At 48.1% G+C, this 17,599-nt stretch overlaps 2 protein-coding genes across 3 annotated transcripts in view; one reads left to right on the top strand and one right to left on the bottom strand.

The window, feature by feature from the left end:
* ASB8 (ankyrin repeat and SOCS box containing 8) overlaps positions 1 to 723 on the bottom strand; it is a 57,777-nt gene extending 57,054 nt beyond the window's left edge. For both annotated transcript variants that reach the window (XM_063934762.1, XM_063934763.1), the window contains exon 1: positions 371 to 723. The gene's annotated coding sequence lies outside the window, so the exon portion shown is untranslated. The remainder of the gene's footprint in view (positions 1 to 370) is intronic.
* Positions 724 to 836: 113 nt separating this feature from the next.
* Positions 837 to 17,599, top strand: part of PIGQ (phosphatidylinositol glycan anchor biosynthesis class Q) — a 45,876-nt gene continuing 29,113 nt past the window's right edge. Inside the window, exon 1 of the mRNA XM_063934761.1 lies at positions 837 to 1,214. The gene's annotated coding sequence lies outside the window, so the exon portion shown is untranslated. The remainder of the gene's footprint in view (positions 1,215 to 17,599) is intronic.

Raw genomic sequence — 17,599 nt, 5'->3', positions numbered from 1 at the left:
AGCTCCCCCCCCAAATGTGTCACTCCAGCTCCCCCCCCAAATGTGTCACTCCAGCTCCCCCCCCAAATGTGTCACTCCAGCTCCCCCCCCAATGTGTCACTCCAGCTCCCCCCCCAATGTGTCACTCCAGCTCCCCCCCCCCCAATGTGTCACTCCAGCTCCCCCCCCCAATGTGTCACTCCAGCTCCCCCCCCAAAGTGTCACTCCAGCCCCCCCCCCAAAGTGTCACTCCAGCTCCCCCCCCCAAAGTGTCACTCCAGCTCCCCATTCTGTATCACACCAGCTCCCCCCATGTGTCACTCCAGCTCCCTCCCAATGTGTCACTCCAGCACCCCCATTCTGTGTCACTCCAGTCCCAGCACAAACTTACCTTCTTCGTTCTGCCTGCAGCTCCTCCACACAGATCTATTCTGCTCGGTTTAGCAGCGGTTGGTTCTATATCGGAGGGGCTGAAGGGACCTTGTGACGTATTGAGGGGAGGAGCTACGTCACCAGGGGGAGGAGCTACGGGCGAACAGGGTACCCGAAAAGTACCCTCGCGGGCTCGCTTCGCTCGCCACGCTTCGGGCACGGTGGCTCGCTCCGCTCCGCTTCGCTCACCACCTAATTACTAAAGGTAATAGTTGGTGGCGTGGATAGCAGAGGAACTATCCCGCTGGCCTAGCTCCACCCCCTTGCGTCGTAACTCCTCCCCCTTACGGAAAAGGTCCCTTAGCCCACTTGATTCTAGCATCTACCGTTTAAGCAGCTGCTATCCAGTGGCGCGACGTCATGACGTCACGCAAACTGCGCCGATTAGAAAGAAAAACAGCAAAGAAGAAAAAACCTTGTTGCGCCGCCGGCTGGTGATGAGGGGAAAGGGCTCCTCCTCCCTTTCATGCCGCTGTGCCCGGCTCATTTTGTAGCGGCGCAGGCACCATCAGCAGACCTACAGTAACCGGATCCCTAAATCTGGACCACCATATATTTATTTTCAGCCGGAACTACGTTACTGGACTCATATTTCACCCGGACTAATCTGGCAGCGCGCAGCGTCTCTTAGTTACACAGATGAGGGAAAGGGCGGAAGTGGCTTCTGAATGACAGCTTGCGGGGAGTGTGACCTCTCCATGCCGGCAATTAGCCGCTGGGGAAGACAGAGGAGGAGGATGATGCTGCGACACATGAAGTAGCCGCCTGCAGGAGAGGGGGGACGCTCGGCGCTGGCAGCTCAGGTGAGTCGGACGGGTTTCTTGGGACACCTTCGGCTGCCTGAGGCTATGGTAGATGCCTGAGGCTATGTGTGTCATTGTTGTTTGGGGCAATACCTGTTGAGGAACTACAAATTCCAGCATGCAGCTCTCTTGACATGCCAGCTTAGTACATACAGCTAGGTTACTCTGACAGCTCTTTGCCACCTACTAGATGTCTCTGGCAGGCTCATTATCTATATCCTGATGTATTAAGTATTTATCTTATTGTGTCAGCGGAAGAGTTATTACTAGGGATAGTGGCAAGATGTAAGAACATCTTGTCTCCTGAAGCGCCCTTCGGCGATGTCCCCCTGAGCACACAGCGCGTCAGCTGACGCACTGTGTCTCCTTCCCGGCCGCCTCCTCTGCGCATTTGCGAGCTCTTGCTACTCACGCGAGATCCCCAGCACAGTCCGGAGCCGGCACCCACCACATGCAGGGACAGCTCAGTCCCTGCTGTGGCGTATGGGCATCGCCACCATTCAGCGATGCCCAAGCATATCGGCTTGCTATCTTACAGATAGCAGCGCTGATATGGTGGGCGCATAGCGCCCCTGTCACTGAGCCGGCACCGCTGCCATCATACATGGAGGAGAAGCGGTATAACGAACATAACGTGCGCTGATACCGCTTCTCCCCCATAACGATTGGTAATACATTTACCCAATAATGCGGAATGACACTGCTTACTATAGTACCACAGTAAGCAACTGTCATTCCGCATTATGGGAAATGGTTATTGGGGTAGGGGTATAGGTGGGCGCATATGGGGGCTAATTCAGATCTGATCACAGCAGCAAATTTGTTAGCAAATGGGCAAAACCATGGCCCTCATTCTGAGTTGTTCGCTCGCTAGCTGCTTTTAGCAGCATTGCACACGTTAGGCCGCCGCCCCCCTGGAGTGTATCTTAGCTTAGCAGAATTGCGAATAAATAATTCTTAGCAGTTTCTGAGTAGCTCGAGACTTACTCCTACACTGCGATCAGCTCAGCCCGTTTCGTTCCTGGTTTGACGTCACAAACACGCCCTGCGTTCGGCCAGCCACTCCCCCGTTTCTCCAGCCACTCCCGCGTTTTATCCTGGCACGCCTGCGTTTTTCCGCACACTTCCAGAAAACGATCAGTTTTCGCACAGGAACACCCACTTCCTGTCAATCACACTCCGATCACTTCAACGATGAAAATTCTTCGTTCGGACGTGAGTAAATCTACTAAGTTTTGTGCTAAAATACTTAGCGCATGCGCGCTGCGTACCATGCGCATGCGCATTTTTGCCTTAATCGCTCCGTTGCGAAAATCGGCAACGAGTGAACAACTCTGAATGACCCCCCCATGTGCACTGTAAGGGGGGGGCATATATAACATGTGCAGATAGAGTTAGATTTGGGTGGGGTGTGTTCAAACTGAAATCTTAATTGCAGTGTAAAAAATAAAGCAGCCAGTATTTACCCTACACAGAAACAATATAACCCACCCAAATCTAATGCTCTCTGCACATGTTATATCTGACCCCCCCTGCAGTGCACATGGTTTTGCCCATTTGCTAACAAATTTGCTGCTGCGATCTACTCTGAATTAGGCCCATGGAAAGGGATTAGTGTCAGCTGCTAGTGGGATTATAAGAAAATCAGTTTCTATGTGTCCTGCCCCGCGTGTGTATAACTATGTCCTGCCCCGCGTGTGTATAACTATGTCCTGCCCCGCGTGTGTATAACTATGTCCTGCCCCGCGTGTATATAACTGTGTCCTGCCCCGCGTGTATATAACTGTGTCCTGCCCCGCGCCCCAAACAGATAATTTCAACTTTAAACTTGTCATTTATTTTGTACGCTGTGGACATGGCTACTACTAACAAATGCACAGACAAAATACTTAAAGCTATGTCTGCAAATGCTAGGAGCTTAGGAGACAAAATTCCAGAGCTAATTGCGATAATGACAAGGGATAACCTGGATTTTGTGGCAATTACAGAGTCTTGGTGCAATGAGAATCATGACTGGGACTTAGCTATACCAGGCTACAATTTATTTAGAAAAGATAGAATAGGAAGAATAGGAGGAGGGGTAGCAATGTATGTGAAAAAAAGCATAAATGCTACTTTAATACAAAATATTGAAGCCAAAACTGAGGCCCTTTGGGTCACCATAGAAACTGGGAAGAAGGACATTATTTGCATTGGGGTGATCTATAGACCACCAGGCCAGGGGCAGGTTTTGGACAGGAACCTATTGTTGGACATCTCTAAAATGGCTTTTAAGGGAGAAGTCATAATCATGGGAGACTTTAATTTACTTGATGTAAATTGGGAGGGGTCTTTTGCAAGTTCAGCTACAAGTGGCAAATTTCTACATTCCTTACAGGGAGCATCTCTCAAGCAATTGGTGAGGGAGCCCACTCGCAAAGACTCAATATTAGATCTAATTCTTACAAATGGTGATAGGATATCTGATATATATGTGGGTGAGCACCTGGGATCCAGTGATCATCAAGCAGTATGGTTTAGTATAAAGACAGGATCCAACTGCTCTCACACAAAAACAAAGGTGTTGGATTTTAGAAATGCAGACTTTGCAAAAATGGGGAGATGTTTAAGTGATTCATTGGCAGACTGGAGGAACTTGGAAGGAGTGCAGGAGAGGTGGAAAAAACTGAAAAGTGCATTACTAAGTGCAACAGACCTTTGTATCAAAATGGTTAGGAAAAGCACCAGGAAAAGGAAGGCAGTGTGGTTCACAAAAGGAGTATCAACTAGTGTGAAAGCAAAAAAGATGGCTTTTAGGAAATACAAACAGACTCAAAATAATAACGACAAAGAGGTGTATCTGGACAGACGGAAGGATGCTAAGAAAGTGATCAGAGGTGCAAAGGCAGAAGCTGAGGAGAAAATGGCCCAGTCAGTAGATAAAGGGGGCAAAACTTTTTTTAAGTATATAAGTGAAAGGAGAAAATCAAGTGGAGGAATAATAAGACTTAAGACAGAGAGTGGGCATTTGGTGGAGGGAGACAAGGCAATAGCAGATTACCTAAATAATTATTTTTGCTCAGTATTTACTACAGAAGAAGGGATGAGGCCACAGTTAAATTGCAAGGACATTCATAAAAATAAGGTAAATGAAAATACATTTACAGAGGAGAAGGTGCTAACAGAACTTTCAAAACTAAAAGTGGATAAATCAATGGGACCAGATGGGATACACCCAAGGATACTCAAAGAGCTAAAAGATGTGCTGGTTACACCTTTAACATAATTATTTAACCAGTCACTAAATACAGGTGCTATTCCAGAGGACTGGAAAAGAGCAAATGTAGTTCCACTGCACAAAAGTGGAAGCAAGGAAGAAGCAAGTAACTACAGACCAGTAAGCCTTACATCAGTAGTAGGGAAAGTAATGGAAAAACTATTAAAAGAAAGAGTAGTGGAATATCTTAAATCAAACAACTTACAGGATCCAAAACAGCATGGATTTACTGGTGGGAGATCATGCCAAACAAATCTTATTGACTTTTTTGACTCTGTGATGAAAATAATAGATCAAGGGGGAGCTGTAGATGTAGCATATCTAGACTTTAGTAAGGCATTTGACACTGTCCCACATCGCAGACTGCTAAATAAACTTGAAAGCCTGGGGGTGGATTATAAATCAGTTAAATGGATAAGAACCTGGTTGCAGGATAGGAAACAGACAGTCGTAGTTAATGGAGTGCAATCTATGGAGGGAAATGTTACCAGTGGAGTACCCCAGGGATCTGTACTTGGTCCAGTTCTCTTTAATATCTTTGTTGGTGACATTGCAGATGGTATTGAAGGGAAGATATGCCTTTTTGCAGATGATACAAAGATATGCAACAGGGTAGACACACCGGGAGGGGTCAAACAAATGATTAATGACCTAGGTAGGCTTGAGAAATGGTCAAGAACGTGGCAACTACAGTTTAATGCTAAAAAATGCAAAATCATGCACTTGGGTCTCAAAAACCCAAAGGCTAAGTATAGTATCAAGGGTACTATAATGGAAACTACTGAGGAGGAAAGAGATTTAGGAGTCACTATTTCAAGTGACTTGAAGGCAGGAAAGCAATGCAACAAAGCAATGAGAAAGGCAAGTCAGATGCTTGGTTGCATAGGGAGAGGAATCAGTAGCAGGAAAAAAGAAGTGATAATGCCACTGTATAGGTCATTGGTACGGCCCCATCTGGAATACTGTGTCCAGTTCTGGAGACCCTATCTCCAGAAGGATATAAATACATTAGAGAGTGTACAAAGAAGGGCAACTAAAATGGTGCATGGCCTACATCACAAAACTTACCCGGAAAGGCTAAAAGATCTTAACATGTATAGTTTGGAGGAGAGAAGGGAAAGGGGGGACATGATAGAAACTTTCAAATATATAAAGGGTCTTAACAAAGTTCAGGAGGGAAACATTCTTCAAAGGAAAAGAAGTATTAGAACTCGAGGGCATACATTGAGACTGGAGGGGGGGAGGTTCAGGGGAAATTTAAGGAAAAATTACTTCACAGAAAGGGTAGTGGATAAGTGGAATAGCCTCCCATCAGAGGTGGTAGAGGCTAAGACTGTAGGGCAATTTAAACATGCTTGGGACAGGCATATGAATATCCTTACAAAGAATGAAGGTTAAAAAAGGGTTGAGATTGCCTAAAGGATAAAATAAAAAAGGGTCAGACTAGATGGGCCAAGTGGTTCTTATCTGCCGTCAAATTCTATGTTTTATGTTTCTATATGGCCATATGCACTGTTTTAATGCTATTTTTGCTTAGGGATGACAAATAAAACAGCTGTCATTCCTCATTATGTTATGTGTATAGTAAGGTACAGGTGTAGGCAGGCGCATATGGATAGGGATTAGTTTGTGCGCTTAAGAGATCATAGAAAAATCAGGGTGTTATATGGGACATATGCACTGTTTTGATTACATTTTTGCTTAGTGATGGCAAATTAAACAGCTGTCATTCCCTGGCAATCAGCCATCGTTCCATATTATTCCGCATGTAACGTGTGAAATCATCTTAGCAAGATGTGTGCTGAAGGTAGATTGTGTGCTGTAGATATATTGCATAGGTTTAAGATTTTATGAACTATACATAAAAGTTCTGTTTTCCTCCATTATAGTTGTCAGGTCCTGGCTGCCCGTTTACGGCACTTAATGCTTTGCTGGTGCGCATGTTGCTTCAGGGGTTCCCAGGGGGTCTACTGTCTCTCTCCTGCTCAATACTGCACCTGCAGCCATGTTTCACTTGGACCCGGCATCCACTCTCAGTCTACTCCCACTGGCTCTGGTCACGGTAGTGTCTAGTTACCCTTCGTGGAGAGGACCTTTCCCAAAAGCCCCTGGGTCCATGTCACAAACTATTTTGAATAGTAACCTGTGGCGAGCGAAGCGAGACACCAAGCCCAAAACATGGCGAGCGTACAATAGTGCAGAGATACAACAAAATAACCTCAAATGAACAGAGAATGGATGAAACATTAAGGTGCTGTAAGGGCGGAAGTTATCTATTGCCCTCTAGTGCTGTCACTTCCTTGTCCTGATCACGAAGGGAACATAGACACAACCCTCTTGTCACTGGGTACCACCATCTTGGAGAGTGTCGCCTGACTGTATCTCAGCCAATTGCAAGTCTACTTCTAGTCCCATGACACCTGCTTTCAATCACCAGTCAACAGTCCCTATAAAGGTGCTCCCTGAAGCCCTGGCCAGTTGCCAGTTCAATGACTCTTTACCCCAGCGTGTCTTGACTCAATGACTCCTGATCATTCTGATCAGCTTCCAGCTTCTTAGTGTCTGCCATTTGGTTCCAGACCTGTTCTGCAGCACCACTACTCCTAGCAGTTCCAGCCTGGCTAATAGAGTTTCCTGCTCTAACCAGTCATGCAGAACCACTGCTCCCAGCAATTCCATCCTGGTTTATAGAGTCTTCTGCTCTGATCTGTCCTTCAGTACTACTGCTCCCAGCAGTACCACTTCCAGTCCAGTTAGTTCAGTGGTCCTCTCTTCACATCCTTGCCGTACTACTGACTCCAGCAGTTCTTCCTGCGGGACTGTTATCCAGCATAGCCATTCCCAGCCCGGCATCCAACATACTCAGTTCCAGTCCGGTATTTGGTATTACTGGTTCCAGTCCGGCACCCAGTTCTCTTAAACTACGCCTCCTATTTAAGTGACCCTTTCATGTTTGGGACTTTCATAAAGCCACCTAGGTTTCTACATTCAACACCAGCTCCAACCGAGATTTCTAATCTGGGAACACAATTTCCACCAATTCTGACCATAGTCAATGACCAGAGTGTCATTCCTATTAGTATGTCCCCTATGCAGCCAGGACAGGTCCTGGAGGGCACCTCACTACTTCATTGTAAACAATAGTTTAGAACGGAAAATGGTTAGATAGGTCAGAGTTTTATGTCTGCAATGTGTTTTTATTACATGAGCACAAGCTGCTGTCTCCTGTAATGTAAGGGATGTAGTTATGTGACCGAACACTACATCCTGCCCGCTCAAAATGCCGACCAGCAGGGACTATTCACACTCTTTGGTGGGAATCCCAGTACCCATCATACAATACAGAGAGCATCCCAATGGTTGCCACATAATACAGAAAGCATCTCAGTGACTGCCATACAATACAGAAACATGTTAGTTACTGTGCTGTATACCAATTCCTTCCAAATAGAGCCTCTTGTGAGACTGATTATTGATCTTTGTGCATAAAAATAAAGGTTGATAATAGATTGCTCTATACAAATGGGCCTAATTCAGATCTGATAGCAGCAGCAACTATGTTAGCAGTTGGGAAAAACCATGTGCACTGCAGGGGGGGGGGGCATATGTAACATGTGCAGAGAGAGTTAGATTTGGGTGGGGTGTGTTCAAACTGAAATCTAAATTGCAGTGTAAAAATAAAGCAGCCAGTATTTACCCTACACAGCAACAATATAACCCACCCAAATCGAACTCTCCCTGCGGTGCGATCAGGTCAAAACTGCGCATGCGTATGCACCGCAATACGCAGGCGTGTCGTACGGGTACAAAGCGGATCGTTGCTGAGCGATGGATTTAACGAAGAATCCATTCGCACAGCCGATCGCAAGGAGATTGACAGGAAGAAGGCGTTTGTGGGTGGCAACTGACCGTTTTCTGGGAGTGGTTGGAAAAACGCAGGCGTGTCCAAGCGTTTGCAGGGCGGGTGTCTGACGTCAATTCCGGGACCGGACAGGCTGAAGTGATCGCAGTGGCTGAATAAGTTCAAACCTACTCAGAAACTGCACAAAACATTTTTGTACCGCTCAGCTGCACAAGCGTTCGCACACTTGCTAAAATACACTCCCCCATAGGCGGCGACTATCTGATCGCAGCGCTGCAAAAAGTAGCTAGCGAGCGATCAACTCGGAATGACCTCCATGGTTTTGCCCAACTGCTAACAAATTTGCTGCTGCGATCAGATCTGAATTACCCCCAATGACTCCAATAATAGGATTTTAATTACCTACTGGTAAATCCTTTTCTCGTAGTCCGTAGAGGATTCTGGGGTCCACATTAGTACCATGGGGTATAGACGGGTCCACTAGGAGCCACTGGCACTTTAAGAGTTTGAGTGTGTGGGCTGGCTCCTCCCTCTATGCCCCTCCTACCAGAGTCAGTATAGAAACTGTGCCCGAGGAGACAGACAACTTCGAGAGAAGGATTTTACACAGATAGTGGCGAGATTCACACCAGCTCACACACAAGGCAAACCAAGCTAACTAGCTTGAACCATCAGCAACGGCTGAACAATATTACTTAACCAAGTAACAAAACAATACTTAGTTCAGTACTGGTTAGTTCTTGGTTAAGTAACCACTGCAGGATCACGAAGTGCGGGGCGGGCACCCAGCATCCTCTACGGACTACGAGAAAAGGATTTACCGGTAGGTAATTAAAATCCTATTTTCTCTTACGTCCTAGAGCAGAGAAAAAAATGGCAGCACAGATGGTTAAATCAAAGTAACTGAGCTAGTAATTAAGTCACCTGTGCTGAAGCCTGGATATCACTAAAACCTGCACTGTTGGTGTGCCTTGAGGACTGTGGTTGGGAATGCCTGTCCTAGAGGATGCTGGGGTCCACATTATTACCATGGGGATGTACCAAAGCTCCCAGAACGGCAGGGAGAGCGCGGAGGCTCCTGCAGAACTTATTGACCAAACTTCAGCTCCTCAGCGGCCAAAGTATCGAACTTGTAGAACTTTGCAAACGTGTTCGACCCAGACCAAGTAGCCGCTCGGCAAAGCTGTAAAGCCGAGACACCCCGGGCAGCCACCCAGGAAGAACCCACCTTACGAGTAGAGTGGGCCTTAACAGACTTAGGACACGGAGGCCGCAACACAGACCAGCAGGCACGCAGGGGTAAGCTCGGTGAACGCCGACTATGGCGTGTGACAGTACCCCCTCCTCCAGGAGTGGCCCCCGGACACTTTCCAGGTTTTGTTGGATGTCTGGAATGGAAAATCCGCACCAGTCGGGGAGCCATAACTTCTGTAGCCTTGACCCAGCTCCTCTCCTCGGGGCCAAAACCTTTCCACTCCACTAAATACTGTAGATTCTTGTGAAGATAACGAGAGTCAAGAATAGCTTTGATTTCAAAGTCCGTTCCAGCTTCAGACTCTGCAGAGGTTGGCCTCGGGGACTTTAAATGGAACCGGTTTAAAATAAGGGGGCGAAGGAGAGAAACATGAAAGGAGTTTGGTATCCGGAGGTGGGAAGGCAATCCCAATTTGCAAACAACCGGATTCAGGACTTGTAACACGGGGTAAGGACCAATAAACTATGGGGCGAATTTCATAGTGAGCACCCTTAACCGGAGGTTGCGGGTGGAGAGCCATACCCTGTCACCAACCTTGTATTGGGGAGCTGCTCGTCGCTTCCTATCCGCAAAGAACTTATAGCGGCCGGAGACTCTCTTGAGAGTAGCATGAACTCGACTCCAAATTTGACTGAAGTGCCGAAGAGTAGAGGCTGTAGCAGGAACATCCTCCGGAGGACAAATGGGTAATTCAGGAACTTGAGGATGGAACCCATAATTAGTGAAAAATGGGGACTCACCAGTCGAAGAGTGGTACAGATGATTATGGGCAAACTTGGCCCATGGCAACAGTTCCACCCAATCATCTTGCGAGGGAGAGTGATAAACACGGAGAAAAGTCTCTAAATCTTGATTGACGCGTTCAGTTTGCCCTTTGGTCTGTGGATGGTAAGCGGATGAAAACTTGAGTTTTATTTGTAAGGCCGTACAGAGAGCTCTCCAGAATCTTGCAGTGAATTGTACCCCCGGTCAGAGACGATTTCCTGAGGTAAACCGTGCAGGCGGAAATGTTCTCGGATAAATAACAAAGCCAACTTGGGCGCTGATGGTAACCCGGTCAAAGGTACAAAATGTGCCATCTTAGAGAAACGGTCGATAATTACCCAGATAATTGTGTTCCCTTGGAGAGGGGCAATTCAGTGTGACCCTTGGAGAGGGGCAATTCAGTGACAAAGTCCATAGAGATATGGGTCCAAGGCCTCTGAGGAATGGACAGTGGATGCAAAAACCCCGCAGGAGGCAAACAAGGAATTTTGTGCTGAGCACACTGAGGACATGAGTTAACATAATCTTGAATATCCTTCTTCATAGTGTCCCACCAGTAGGACCTTCGTAGAAACTCCCACATCTTTTGAACTCCAGGATGACCGGAAAACTTGGAGATATGAGCCCACTGCAACAACCTTGGTCGAAATTTAACTGGCACAGACATTCTCCCAGGAGGAGGACCCAGAGCGGTGGGAGCCACTGACATAGAAACTGGACTGAGAATCGAAGCCTTCTCAACGGAATTCTCCTCATCCGAAGCTGTTAAGGAACGGGATAAAGCATCAGCCTTGGTGTTAAAAGTCCCAGCCCGGTACATAATGACAAACGAAAACCGAGTAAAGAAGAGCGCCCATCTAGCTTGACGGGGATTCAAGCACTGGGCCGTCTTGAGGTACAGCAAATTCTTATGATCAGTGAAAATTGTAATTGGGTGTTTAGCACCTTCCAAAAGATATCTCCATTCCTCCAAGGCAGATTTTATTGCCAAAAGCTCTTTGTCTCCAATGGTGTAATTCTGTTCCGCAGGAGAGAATTTGCGAGAATGGAAACCACATGGATGTAACTTCCCATCTGGAGCGTACTGCGAAAGCACGGCACCTATGCCTACCGTGGAAGCATCAACCTCCAAAAAGAATGGTTTTGAAAAATCTGGTTGCTGAAGTACTGGAGCGGACATAAAGGCTGCCTTTAACTGAGCGAACGCTGCTATAGCTTCGGAGGACCAATGACTTGGGTCAGAACCCTTCTTGGTTAGGGCAGTAATAGGTGCCACGATGGTAGAGAATTCCTTTATGAATTTCCGGTAGTAATTTGCAAAGCCCAGAAATCGTTGTACCGCTTTCAAAGAAAGAGGCTGAGTCCAGTCCCGGATGGCAGAGAGTTTCTCTGGATCCATACGAAGCTCCGTGCCCGAAATGATGTAACCCAGAAATGGAATAGAAGAAACCTCAAAGGTACATTTGGAAATCTTGCCATAAAGATGATTCTCTCGTAATCGAAGAAGTACCTCTTTGACCTGTGTTCTGTGCTCCTGTGAGATTTTTAGAAAATATCAGAATGTCATCCAAATATACCACGACACTTAGGTATAGCATATCCCGAAAGACTTCGTTAATGAATCCCTGGAAGACGGCAGGAGCGTTGCTGAGGCAACGGCATTACCAGGTACTCGTAATGCCCGTCCCTGGTATTGAAGGCCGTCTTCCATTCGTCTCCCTGTCGAATAAGTATCAAATTATAAGCTCCCCTTAAATCAAGTTTGGTGAAAACTCAGGCTCCGCGAACTCTATCAAAGAGCTCCGTAATGAGCGGCAATGGATACTTATTCTTAATGGTGACATCATTTAGACCACGATAGTCAATACATGGTCTTAGCCCTCCGTCCTTCTTCTTCACAAAAAAGAATCCCGCCCCCGCCGGGGAGGTAGAGGGGCGGATGAATCCTTTCTGCAGATTAGACTTGATATAGTCCGACATAGCTTGGGTCTCGGGTAATGATAAGGGATAAGTGCGACCCCGAGGTGGCATTTTCCCCGGAATGAGCTCAATGGGACAGTCCCAGGGTCTATGCGGTGGTAGCAGATCGGCCGCTTGCTCCGAGAACACGTCGGAAAACTCCCGATAGGCCTCCGGAATGAGCCCTTCATCTGACTTGGAAGATACACGGAGCGGATAGACAGGGGTGAGACAATTTGAATGACAAAAAGGACTCCAAGATGTTATTTGTGTCGAACTCCAATCGACGTGAGGGTTGTGAAGGACAAGGAAGGCCAAGAACCAGATCGTGGGGCATCTCCCGAATCACTAGGAACTCCCGATGTTCTTGATGCAGAGCTCCCACTTGCAGTTTGATTGGTACTGTACAACTTGAAATCAGACCGTTAGAAATTTGGGTACCATTGATAGCAGTCAACGTAATAGGTCGTTCGACCGACCGTAGCTGAAAACCCAGATTCTGAGCACAGGAAAGGGAAATAAAATTTCCTGCAGCCCCTGAGTCCAGCAGAGCCTTAACGGGTTTGGCTATTGACTCGGAGAACAGAGACACGGAGAGTAAACAGTCCACTGACGGAGAAGGTTTAGAAGAAACCCCTAGCTCGACTCCTCTGGAACAAGCTAGGACTGCCCGTTTCCCGGACGAGACTTGCAAAACTTGAGAAAATGATCCGCGGCTCCACAGTAGAGGCAGAGTCTACCCTCACGACGATGCTGACGTTCTTCTGGGGACAGCCGAGATCGATTAATCTGCATGGGTTCATCAGGATTTGGAATAACCGTTTGTTTAGACGGAAAAGATCGGACCCTTGATCGATCTGACCGACTACGTTCGCCACCTCGTTCCTGCATGCGAAGATCCACCTTTACACAGAGCGAGATCAACTGTTCTAAAGAATCCGGCAAATCTCTAGTGACCAACTCGTCCTTTAGACGATCGGAGAGCCCGTTCCAAAAGGCAGCCCGAAGGGCATCATTATTCCAACGCAGTTCTGAGGCTATGGTCTGAAAATTAATCACATACTGTCCCACTGAACGAGAGCCTTGTCGGACACGAAGCAAGTCTGCAGAGGCAGCGGTCGTCCTGCCTGGCTCATCAAAGATCCTCCGGAATGACGCAATGAAATTGGTGTAACTAGAAACCAATGGATCAGATTGCTCCCATAACGGAGACACCCAATCCAACGCTGAACCCTCGAGCAAAGAAATAATGTATGCCACCTTAGACCGATCAGTAGGGAAGTTATGTGAAAGAAGTTCAAAGTGTACCTCGCACTGATTGAGAAAACCACGGCAATTCTTAGGATTCCCATTATAGCGAGAAGAAGTAGGGAGCTGAAGGCGTGACCTGGTTCCAGAGGAGGATGGAACATTACTAGAAACAACCACTGGAGCAGGCACTGGAGCTGGGGCCGGTACTACTGAAGCCAGAGAAGTCTGAATTTGATCCAGCCGGCCAGACAATTCCTGGAGATAATGCATCACCTGCCCTGTGCTGCTTGCTGACTTTGTACTCGAGAAATCAAGTCCTGGATGGTACTTGCCGCTGGGCTCCGATCCCCCGGGTCCATGGCGCCTGAGTATACTGTCACTGACCTAGGTTGGAGGTTTTGTGAACTCGGGGGTTCTCCCGATGGTAGGGGAGAGGAACCACAGTTGGGTCGGAACAGGGATGGCTTAATATAAGTCTTCCTCATACAGGACTCTGACAGTAAAGCTTGGTGAAAATATTAAAGAACTTTATTGCAGGAAGAGAGCAACACAATGTCACATGGCAGAGAAGGAACGTATGGGGAAATGTCTAGGCCTATAGGAGAACTTGTAAGCAATGCTAAGGATTCCAGGAAAAGAAGTACTTGTGAGTGTTGGTACAAGATAATAATGACTGAAGAACTTGTAAGTGATGTTTTTAAAGATACCTGTGATTTGAAGAACTGGTGAACGGTGGTTAAAGACTCTGACGATTTGAAACACTTGTGAGCGGTGGTTAAAGACACTGATTTGTAGAGCTTGTGAACGGTGGTTAAAGACACTGATGATTTGTAGAACTTGAGAGCGGTGGTTAAAGACACTGGCAACTTGCAAAACTTGGGAGCGGTGATTAAAGACACTGATGATTTGTAGAACTTGAGAGCGGTGATTAGCCCGCAGCACACGCTGACTCCCAAGAAGCACTGGTGACTGGATTGCAGAGAAACACACCAGCCGCAGTATACGCTGAACTGTGCAGCAACTGGCACCTGGAAGTGGGGTACGACTGCAGAGTGATACGTCGGGAACAAGAGCACTGGCATCCACGTCAGGGGAAAAGACGATACTCAGGCGCCGAGGCTCTGCCCGGCGTCTGACTTTGAATCTCGCGCCTCCGCTGGATTGGCGGAACAGTCCGATGACGTCACCTGCTCCCCGCCCACGTGATGCCGGGTGTCATGGCGGCGCCCATGCCCCGGGGAACCGCCGGGAGCCGCGGCATCCAGACGCCGGAGCCCGTGGACCACCGAAGGCGGAGGCCGCAACACAGACCAGCAGGCACGCAGGGGTAAGCGCGGTGAACGCCGCCTATGGTGTGTGACACGTTAAGATCCCATGGTGCCGTAGGTGGCACAAAGGGAGGCTGGATGTGCAGAATCCCTTTCAAGAAAGTCTGAACCTCAGGGAGGGAAGCAAATTGCTTCTGGAGGAAAATGGATAGGGCCGAAATCTGGACCTTTACGGATCCCGACCTCAGGCCCATATCCACACCTGCTTGCAGGAAGAGGAGAAACCGTCCCAGTTGAAACTCCACTGTAGGAAACTTCTTGGACTCGCACCAAGATATATATTTTTTCAAAATACGATGGTAATGTTTAGACGTTATTCCTTTCCTAGCCTGTATCAGGGTAGGAATAACCTTGTTCGGAATGCCCTTTCGAGCTAATATCTGGCGTTCAACCTCCGTGCCGTCAAACGTAGCCGTGGGAAGTCTTGATAAGCGAACGGCCCCTGCTGCAGCAGGCCCTCCCGAAGAGGAAGAGGCCTCGGCTATTCTAGCAGTAGATCCAGAAGATCCGCTTACCAAGCCCTTCTTGGCCAATCTGGAGCAATGAGGATCGCCTGAACTCTTGTTCTCCTTATGAGTTTTAGAACTCTTTGAATGAGTGGAAGCGGAGGAAACACGTATACCGACTGGAACACCCAAGAAGTCACTAGGGCGTCCACCGACACAGCTTGCGGGTTCCTCGACCTGGAACAATACCGCCGAAGCTTCTTGTTGAGGCGAGAGGCCATCATGTCTATTTGAGGTACACCCCAAAGATCTGTTACCTCCGTGAACAACACCGGATGGAGTCCCCACTCTCCTGGATGGAGATCGCGTTTGCTGAGGAATTCCGCTTCCCAGTTGTCTACTTCTGGAATGAAGATTGCTGACAGCGCCAACGCGTATTTTTCTGCCCAGAGGATGATTCTTATTACCTCTGACATTGCAGCTCTGCTCTTCGTTCCGCCCTGTCGGTTTATGTAAGCCACTGTCGTTACATTGTCCGACTGCACTTGAATGGCTCGATCTCGCAGAAGATGGGCCGCTTGGAGAAGACCGTTGTAGACGGCTCTTAGTTCCAGAATGTTTATTGGTAGGCCGGCTTCCAGACTTGACCACCTTCCTTGGAAGGTCTCCCCTTGAGTGACTGTGCTCCAGCCCCGGAGACTTGGATCCAGTCCTGAATCCCGAATCTGCGGCCCTCCAGAACGTGAGGCATTTGCAGCCACCAGAGGAGTGAAATCCTGGCCTTTGGCGACAGACGTATTCTCTGGTGCATGTGTAGATGAGATCCCGACCACTTATCCAGGAGATCCAGTTGAAAGGGTCGAGCATGAAACCTCCCGTACTGGAGAGCCTCGTAAGAGGCCACCATCTTCCCCAGAAGGCGAATGCACTGATAAACCTAGTGGACCCGTCTATACCCCATGGGTTGGCTTCAGAACATCCTGGACCATTGTTTATATCACCAACGCTTTCTCCTCCTGAAGAAACACCCTCTGCACCTCTGTTGAGGATCATTCCCAGAAAGGACAACCTCCTGGTCGGCTTCAAATGTGATTTTGGAAGATTCAGGATCCAACCGTAGTCCCTGAGTAGATGGGTCGTGAGAACAGTGGACCGTAATAGCTTCTCCTTGGACGATGCCTTTATTAGCAGATCGTCCAGATATGGAATTATGTTCACCCCCTTTCTGCGGAGGAGAACCATCATCTCCGCCATCACCTTGGTGAATACCCTCGGTGCTGTGGAGAGGCCGAATGGCAAGGCCTGGAACTGAAAATAACTGTCTGACAGGTGCGAATCGGAGAAAAGCTTGATGTGGCGGCCAAATCGGAATGTGGAGGTACACATCCTTGATATCCAGGGATACCAGGAATTCCCCCCTCCTCCAGACCTGATATCACCGCCCTCAGAAACTCCATTTTGAACTTGAACTCCCTCAGAAAGGGGTTTAGCGATTTTAAGTTCAAAATGGGCCTGACCGAACCATACGGTTTTGGTACCATGAAAAGGTTCTAATAGTAACCTTTGTTTTGAAAATGGGATGTAACTGGTACAATGACCTGTGACTCCACCAACTTCTGGATGGCTTCCTGTAAGATAGCCCTGTCTGGCAAGCCTGATTTGAAGAAGCGGCGAGGAGGGAGATCTTGAAACACCAGCCTGTACCCCTGGGACACAATATCTTGCACCCAGGGATCCAGGCCGGACGACACCCAGACGTGGCTGAAATGCCCGAGTCTCGCCCCCACCGGCCTCACCTCCAAGCCGCGTTGTCCACCGTCATGCTGAGGACTATGGTGTACCTGAAGCAGGCTTCTGTTTCTGGGAGCCCGCCGCAGCAGGTTTCTTGGATTTTGGCCGACCTCCTTTAAAGAAGGTGTTGGACGACTTGGTCTTTCTTGTTATAGCAGCCCGAAAGGACTGGGATGTAGCTGAAGAAAAAGGTTACTTCGTAGCAGGTGCAGCAGAGGGAAGAAAAGGTGACTTACCCGCTGTAGCTGTGGAAATCCACCCACCCAGCGCTTCCCCAAAGAGAGCCTGACCTGTGTAGGGTAGGGTCCGCACACCTGGATTCCGCGTCGGCAGACCAATGGCGCAGCCAAAGTCCTCTACGAGCTGAGATAGACATGGAAGATATCCCTGCAGCCATCGAACCCAGGTCTTTCATGGATTCCACCATAAATCCTGCAGAATCCTGAATGTTACGTAAAAACAATTCAACGTC

The sequence above is a fragment of the Pseudophryne corroboree genome, chromosome 7, assembly GCF_028390025.1.
Source record: "Pseudophryne corroboree isolate aPseCor3 chromosome 7, aPseCor3.hap2, whole genome shotgun sequence".
Lineage (NCBI taxonomy): Eukaryota > Metazoa > Chordata > Amphibia > Anura > Myobatrachidae > Pseudophryne > Pseudophryne corroboree.
This window is presented reverse-complemented; position numbering and strand designations above follow the sequence as displayed.